The sequence below is a fragment of the Scardinius erythrophthalmus genome (genome assembly GCF_964197995.2).
Source record: "Scardinius erythrophthalmus genome assembly, chromosome: 14".
In the NCBI taxonomy this organism is placed as follows: Eukaryota; Metazoa; Chordata; class Actinopteri; order Cypriniformes; family Leuciscidae; genus Scardinius; species Scardinius erythrophthalmus.
Genome location: NC_138234.1, coordinates 3,544,013 through 3,552,951, shown reverse-complemented (window position 1 = coordinate 3,552,951; position 8,939 = coordinate 3,544,013). Strand labels below are relative to the sequence as shown.

At 36.5% G+C, this 8,939-nt stretch overlaps 1 long non-coding RNA gene across 2 annotated transcripts; it reads right to left on the bottom strand.

The window, feature by feature from the left end:
- Positions 1–1,648: 1,648 nt before the first annotated feature.
- Positions 1,649–4,724, bottom strand: LOC308701531. 2 transcript variants are annotated; one of them, XR_014031464.1, is made up of 4 exons: positions 3,885–4,724; positions 3,728–3,783; positions 3,378–3,472; positions 1,649–2,771 (listed from the first exon to the last, which is right to left on the bottom strand). It is a non-coding gene; the product is annotated as an uncharacterized lncRNA (long non-coding RNA). The 2 variants fall into 2 exon arrangements; XR_014031465.1 differs by lacking the exon at positions 3,728–3,783.
- Between the last annotated feature and the right edge of the window lie 4,215 nt (positions 4,725–8,939).

Here is an 8,939-nt window from a genome sequence, read left to right as displayed (position 1 = left end):
AATCTTCAGAACCAAACCAGTGGCATCATGTCTCAACAGAAAACAACTCAGCAGATATTGCTACTCGCCCAATAGCAGCACTTCTACTGCCACAAACATACTGGTTCACCGGACCCCCATTCTTGACGAAGGAACTGCCCCAGTGTTCATCTACAGCAGATACAAACGAGTTTGAGCTAATAGAACCAGAGCATGATTCAGAGATTCGACCAGAAGTAAATGTCTATGTAACTAAAGCCAACATCGAACCCCTCAGACCTCACCAGTTCGAACGATTCTCAACATGGAAACATCTCATACGAGGTATGGCAAAACTTCTCTACCTAGAAACAAGTCCAAAGCTTCAGGCCAAAACAGTACAAATCCTCAAACTCAAGCTAAACTTACAGTCATCTCAAGTGTCCAACATTATGCATTCAAAGAGGACATTAAGAAACTGCATAAAGGGGAACGAATCCCAAAAACAAGCCCCTTGTGGACTCTAAACCCTTTCATAGACTCAGATGGGCTGTTAAGGGTGGGGGGTCGGACGTCTCTAGCCGACTTTCCATACGACAAAAAGCACCCGCTGATACTCCCTAAAAAACATCATGTGTCAACTCTGTTTGTGAGACATTGCCACCAAGGCGTCGCACACCAAGGTCGTCATCTCACTGAGGGAGCGTTGCGATCTGCTGGTGTTTGGATAATTGGAGGCAGGAAACTAGTCTATCAGTGTGTCACTTGTCGTAGGCTTAGAGGAAAACCTGTTGAACAAAAAATGGCCAACCTCCCAGAAGATCGACTCACCATGGAGCCCCCGTTCACTAGGGTCGGCTTAGATGTTTTTGGGCCCTGGAGTGTAGTCACGTCTTGTGGCCCTGGTAACTTTCATCTTGTTGCGTTGAGTTCATTGTGAAGTATCATGGCTGACATGCGGCTCGTACGGTGAAGTCGTGGCCACATAAGGCTGTAAGTCGCTATTATTTATTATATAAATATGATGTTTATTAGGTTTAAGATGTTTATCAGTAAATTCATTAATCTAGAGATGCAAATGTTGCTAAAAACGAAATTTGAAGTGACGTGCACAGCGTGAGTATTAAAAGTTAGTCAGTTCCATAGCGATCTTTTGTTATGATTATATGGCTTATGTGAATTCCGTGATTATAAGCCATTACCTAAAACAAGGAATATAATTAACAAATGCACGAAAATGTAACGTTTAATGTTTTGATTTAATGTTTCATTTGAATGCTTTAGCTAGTCAGTAAATACTGTTCAGTCAACTGCACTTTGAATATGTGCAATTCTAATTGCTGTATTTTCTATGTCTATTTACAGTTTTCCCAGCTAACACAAATACGTGACTGTTACGTAACTGCAACGTAATCTGGTGACCAAACTTTCGTCGTGGCGACGTGTGGCAACCGGAAAAGTGAAATTCCTGGATTCGTTGTCACGACGTAACTTTGTAACGTTGTCAGTAAGTAACGGCGACGTCATGGCAACGTTGTGGATCGACAGTCGTGTGCTGGTAACCAGTTGGTCATTTTAGTTTTTAATAATATGGGCGGACATGCAGTGGTCTAATTTAACTTGTCCTCATTGGCCCAAAACTATTTTAGAGACTTTTTCAACGACATATGAACAATACAGACTCAAAATTTGGTTAATTCAGTTCATTTACTATAGAACAAAGCACAAACAGCAAAAACAGTATGCAAACAGGTTATACATTTAAATCAACAAAGTTTTCCTCAAAAGCTTGAACATCTAACTACTCCTACACATCTTCATTTCAGTGGCCCTAATAACAAAGCAAGAATAAGAAAAGAAAAATGCAAGAAAAAAAGAACAGTTGAGTGTTTTCCCATTTAACATTTAAATACACAAAGCAATTAGCACTGAAAGATAGAATCTGTATAAGAAGACAGTTTTGTTTAAAAATCACTCATATATTTTTCTAAACATTTTCACAAAGTTATGTTGTGGCAAGTGCATTATTTCCTTTTAAAATAATTTGATAACTTCATGACATGTATCACTATATTCTATAAAACCTTAGTTTGAAATCATTTTTTGTACATTTAATAATACATATTATTTTGTTTTCTTCTTCTTAAGTCATGATTACAATGTCCATTTTTTAACTAGGAAACTAGGCCTATTTATGATTATTCCTGAAGGCAGCATTAAACCCCCAAATTGTCAGGTGATGGTGCAACTGTCCGAACAAATGAACAGACTAAGAAAACAATTTAAAATGGTGTCTTAATAAAAAAATAAAAACTATGCCATCATTTTAGGTTTGAAGCCTTTCATATAATTGTTTTTTATAAATATCAGTAGTTTTAAAGCTGTTGAGATAATTGAGAAACTTTTGTCCAGCAATTTGTATATTCTCGAATGTTATGAATTTACAAGGTAATAACAGTAAACATGATAATGCATCATCCAGAGGAGCCTAACTGATCTCTTTGGCAGAGTGAAAAAGTTTGTAGAGCCCTGATAAAATACTGATAAAAAACTGCTAATTTCAAGTATGGGTAGGTTGGTGGTACAGTTTCCATGTCAGGTAGTACAACTACAATACATAATATTTTTGTTGTACCACCTGACATGAAAACTTAAATTAGTTTAAACACTTTAAAATATCATTTAACATCTGAAAATTGTTTAAACACATTGTCTTCGTGAGTGTTGATGTCATTAGAAGTCTTCCCAAGTGAGGCTGGAGCCTGGATCCGAACTGGAGCTGCTGTAATCTCTAGTAAAATATGCTGAGCATCCTGAGATCGAAACAAGGAGACAACAGGAGAAAGATTAGCATTGCTGCTATTCATATTATTTCAGGCAAAAGATGGTCATGTGCACTTTTTACTATTTCATCACATAGTGCAAGATTATGAGATGTGTTAATTGAATGCTTGGCTAAAGAGATGTGTTTTTTACACTACTGTTCAAAAGTTTGGGTTCAATAGAGTTAAAAAAAAAATAATAACAAAAAATCATATTTTATTCAGCAAGGATGCATTAAATTGACCAGAAGAGAGAGTAAAGATTTCTGTTTCAAATAAATGCTTTTCTTTCATTCATCAAATAACCCTGAAACACAAAAATATGAAGCTGCAAAGCTGTTTTTTAAAAACTGATAATAATCATAAATGTTTCATCTATGGTTTTAGTTTTACTTTTACTTATTCATTTATTCATATTGCTCATACAGTGTCACTTAAGTTTGGATGTCAAAACTTTCTTAAAATAAATTAAATAAGTAAATGTAAATATGAGAATAAAAAAAAATAATAATAACAGATGCATGGTGATATACAGTAAGTTAGGTGACAAAATATTGTGAGAAAATGGATATGAAGTTATTTAATGAGCTTCCTTACTTCACCTGTTTCCAACTTCTCTGGCAGCAGCTTTCTTCAGAAATGTTGAAGTCGTGGAGCTTCCCCTCTGTTGTAGAAGGATTATTTTGTTGCTGCTGAAATCACAGAACTATTTTGATCAATTTGTGTTAACCATTGAGCTAGTTTCAGCCAATTTTCTCACTCCATGTAGTGACGTCATCGAGTACGTTTATGTTAAATACATACGTTTATGTTAAATAAATTAGCTCACTTCCAAAATAACTTATTTTTTACAAAACTATCAAAACCTCTCATCTACCCATAAGATGTGATTAAAAGCTTAAACTTTCATATCAAAAGCTCAAGCTATTAAGTTAGCATAACGTTACCTCTTCTGAAAACGGTTGAGATGCTAACGGACTTTTTCGAAGACACTAAACCATTTCTATAAAGTAAATATTCAACAGAAACATGTCAATTACAAGTAAGGGAAGTGTCAAGAACAGTTGTGTGTATTATTTGTGTGATTTTAGAGACTAAACTCACCTGAAAGCAGTGAAAACAACAGCGAGAGACGGAGATCTGCTGCTTTGTCAGTTGCAGTCAGTGGAGCGGTCTGTCGGTTTCCATGGCAACTCATCTGTTTGAGGGCGACTCGAAGGTTCACGCGCACGCCCATTAAAACCACAAAGCCACGCAACATTTATAAACATCTAGAATTATAACCTTACTTGAATAAAATGAACGTCTTTCAAACGTATGGAATACTAAACAAACAATTGAAACAAATAAAATATTTAATAGAAATGCAGTCTGATAAGATGGTAATGAAATTACGGGCCCGTGACGTTGCAGTTCCGTTGCCAGCAAGTCATGAAATTACCAAGTTATTACGAATAGAGTACGTATCTGGAACGTTGTTGGTTATGTTATAACCTTAGGAGGACGTACTGACGACGTTGTGGGTTGGTAATATAATGAAATTCCGAGCATACGACGTTAGTTACGTTGTCAGTTAGTAAAGTCATGACGTGACCAAAAAGTACGAATACATTACGTAACTGTTACGTCGTGTGTTAGCTGGGTTACAATGTTAAAATTAAATGAGAAAATATTCATGAAAGCTAAAGGAGGATTAAAAGCCATGAATCAACATCTCGCCTGTTCACTGTCTGTCTAGCTGGATAGAGAAGTGACACGTAGTGAGGTCAGAACATTAAACTTTAGTTTACAAAGACGTGAAACTCACCGAGTGGTCAGGGGTGTTCACTGATATGCTCACACAAAAATCGCGGCAAAATATGCTTTCCAACAGGTGTTTTACCATTCGTTGTAAAACTGTGGATCTATTTTTCCAAACGCCTCACACCCGTACCTTCTTCCGTTGAGAGCTTGAATAATAGACAGCCCAGTTGGTGGCGATAATGCACCTTTGCAAGCAAACCACTGGCATTTCATTGTTTGCGATCCGCCGAAAAAAAAAAAAAAAAACCCGAAGAAGAAGAAGAAAACAACCCCTGAACCCCATTTCAGTTTCCGGCGCGGAGTAGTAACTTACCTCACAGCCCATCAAGTCAATTGAGGAGACAAAAACTACGATAAAACCTGTTGGAAAGCATATTTTGCAGCGATTTTTGTGTGAGCATATCAGTGGACACCCTTGACCACTCGGTGAGTTTCACGTCTTTGTAAACGAAAGTTTAATGTGTTTTAGGAAGGAGTGTTCGAGTGCACCATACACCCAGTCTACTGGTGGGGGGGAAATCGAAAAGTTAATCTTAACCGTTCTATTTCATCAGAAACGATCTGTAAACAGGGCTTTAAGTGTAAAATACCGAACTTTCCTTACCTGAAATTGAAACTTTTGTAGCATTATACACTACCATTCAAAATCTTGCGGTTAGTTAGAATTTATAAAAAAAAAGTGTTGGGAAAGAATACTTTTATTGCATTAAATTGATCAGTGACAGTAAAATAATAATAATAATAATAATTTGTTACATTTATATTCTGACTCAATCTGTTTCTAGCAGCAAATACTTAATAAAGTGAGATGATCTGCTAATCCTGAATGGCTTGTTGAATGAGTATTGGTAGTCTATGGCTCATCACTATTATCAGAGCAGCTGAAAAGCCTCTTTATTTCATGTCAATAGATCCTGTTTTCTCCTCATTCATTATGCTGATGTCTTCAGATCTGTAAATTGACACATTAAGCAAATTTTATTGTCAACAGATTTGAGCAAACGACACGATCAGCTATTGTGACATCTACAAGATATAGGTAAGTTTCATAATGGCTTTTATTTCAATAATCTGTGATGAACCATGTTTCATATGCAACACAATAAACAAAAAAAAGTTGAGTTAACTCAATAGCTGTGCCATTTGTTTCTTGCAAATCTGTAAATATATTTATATGTTTTAATCTTGTTTTATTCTTATTTTTTTTACAATGTGACTATAAATACGTAAAGTGGGTGGACTATTTTTTTTTACTCAGTAAGTGATTTCTTCTTGATTTAGTCAGATCTGCTCCTCCTCCTTCAGTGAAACTCCTCCTCCTTCAGTGAAACTCCTCCTCCTTCAGTGAAGCTCCTCCCACTGCAATTCCCCAATAAATGCTGGAATATTCCCATCAGCTACAAGTGAAGACGAGCATCAAACCATCAGGAAGAGCTGAAATCTGCAAAGACAGAGTTTATTGAAGGACAGTGAGAACATGAGAGATCCAGAACACTGCAGAATGAAACACACTGAAGAACAAAGAGGTTGGTGTTTATTCCTGATTCTTCATTAGTGAGGCTGAAGAACATTAAGGTTATAAAGCAGTTCATCACATTTAGCTCTGTTATAGTAGGACAAATCTAGTTGTGAATTATAATTAAAGCAGCAAATAATATGAACCGGGTGCAATTATTTATTTTTAAAACAAGGATGTTTGTTATCTGTAAGTCAATATTAGTTTTATCTGAGTATTTTTTTCTGTTTATTTTACATCTGGTTCAAGTCAAGTCAACTTTATTTATATAGCCTAGCGCTTTTCACAATACAGATTGTATCAAAGCAGCTTCACAGTATTAGATAAAATAGTACATCAGTTTCTAGTGTTTGTTTCTAGTGTAAAACATCCACGTTTGGTAATGCTGATCAATAGTATTGTTGATTGATTAATTAAATTAAGTATCCCCAACTGAGCAAGCCAAAGGCAACAGTGGCAAGGAACCGAAAAACTCCATCAGGTGACCTAATGGAGAAAAAAAAAACCTTGGGAGAACCCAGGCTCAGTCAGGGGCCAGTTCTCCTCTGGCGTTTATGAACTAGAGACCGGATTTAACTGTAAGATTAAAATTATTATATGAATGCCTGGCTGAAGAGATGCGTCTTTAATCTAGTTTTAAACTGGGAGAGCGAGACTGAGCAACGAACAGTATCAGGAAGGCTATTCCAGAGTTTTGGAGCTAAATGTGAAAATGCTCTCCTTCCTTTGGTTGATCTGGATATCCTAGGCCAAAAGCCTCGAATTTAGTGATCTTAAAGAGCGCGATGGATTATAGGGCGATAGAAGATCCGTTAAATACACTGGAGCTAAGCCGTTTAGGGCTTTATAAGTCAGTAGCAATACCTTGTAATTAATACGGAACTTTATTGGTAACCAATGTAGTGATGATAAAATTGGTGTTATATGATCATATTTTCTTGATCTAGCAAGAACTCTAGTGGCTGCATTTTGGACTAACTGTAGCTTGTTTATTGAGGATGCAGGACAACCAGCTAATAAAGCATTACAGTAATCTAGTCTCGAGGTCATGAACGCTGAACTAACTTTTCTGCATCAGAAACTAATAGCATATTACGTAGCTTAGCAATGTTTCTAAGGTGGAAAAAGGCTGTTTTTGTAACATATGAAATATGATTTTCAAAAGACAGGTTGCAGTCTAGTATAACACCCAGGTCTTTTACTGTAGAGGATAAAGTAACAGGACACCCTACTATGTTAAAGTTGTATTGTGAGAGGTTCTGTGGGTGGTTTTTTGAACCGATAAGTATTACCTCTGTCTTGTCTGGATTTAATAAAAGAAAATTGCGCGTCATCCAATCTTTTATATCTTTAACACACTCTGTCAATTTGGATAATTTAGCGTTTTCATCCGGCCGTGATGAAATATATATTTGAGTGTCATCAGCATAACAATGGAAACTAATTCCATGTTTCCTTATAATATTTCCAAGTGGCAGCATATGAGAATAATAGAGGGCCTAACACAGATCCTTGCGGCACTCCATAGTTTACTGGAGTTATGATAGATTTTTCTCCATTTAAATAGACAAAATGGTAGCGGTCAGATCAGTTCACAATTACTGCAACCATGTTACCAAAATTATGGATATGTCTTAATACAGTTTTTGCTCATTCCAAAATATTGTTATTATCTTGCTAAAACACCAACATTTAAAAACAATGATCAAATAAATAGACTTTGCTACACATGGTTTAGTTTGTGTAAAAACAGAGAGTGTTAAAATTATAGCATTATTACATATTTTTAAAATGTTAATATTTTAGGTAGTTGCATAGTTTATCAAATATTTAACAGTTCTCACTACAAAAATGTGATTTATTCAGAGCCCCTAAAGGGACATGGTGATGGAAAAACTATATTTAATTGTTTTTGCGTTCTTTAGGGTTGCAAATGAACAAAGACGTTTGCTTTCCTGCTCCAACCCCCTCTTTCTTACCACAAGGGCCATTAGTGATCCGTGACTAGGAACAATCTAGTTGTGAATTATATGGTGGCTACAGCGCTTCCCATAATGTTTACCCATTTGTGTCTGTTTGAACACACTCGACCACATGAGCGTCTACACTACCAAAGCAATCCGGTTCAATGTGTTTTCGACTACCTCTGGAAGTGGTCAAAAGTGGACAAGCTCAAATTGTTTTAGACCCTGTTTACACCAGTGTTTAGCACGTCCACTTGTGATCTAGTTTTTTTTTTCACTACATAATTGTTCTTTTATTGATTTACTGAGCACTTTTTAACTTTAATTTCAGGCCCGATGGATGAGAATGAAGAAGTGAATGAAGTGGAGAAACATCAAAGAAGATCTCAGAAATCTTTCACTTGCACTCAGTGTGGAAAGAGTTTCACACACAAACCATATCTCAAGGTTCACATGAGGATCCACACTGGAGAGAAACCGTTCACATGTGATCAGTGTGGAAAGAGTTTTACACAACATGGACACCTTCAGGAACACATGAGGATCCACACTGGAGAGAAACCGTTCACATGTGATCGGTGTGGGAAGAGTTTTACACAACATGGACACCTTCAGGAACACATGATCATCCACACTGGAGAGAAACTGCATGAATGTGATCAATGTGGTAAAACATTTTTGAGGGCTTCAAGCCTGAAGATCCACGTGACAGTTCATTCACAGGAGAAACCACATTCATGTTCTTTGTGTGGAAAGAGTTTTTCACGTCTGTACCATTTAAAAGAACATCAGAAAACACACACTGGTGTAAGAAATCATGTGTGCTTTGAGTGTGGGAAGTGTTTTATTACAGCTGAAGTTTTGAAACGGCACCAG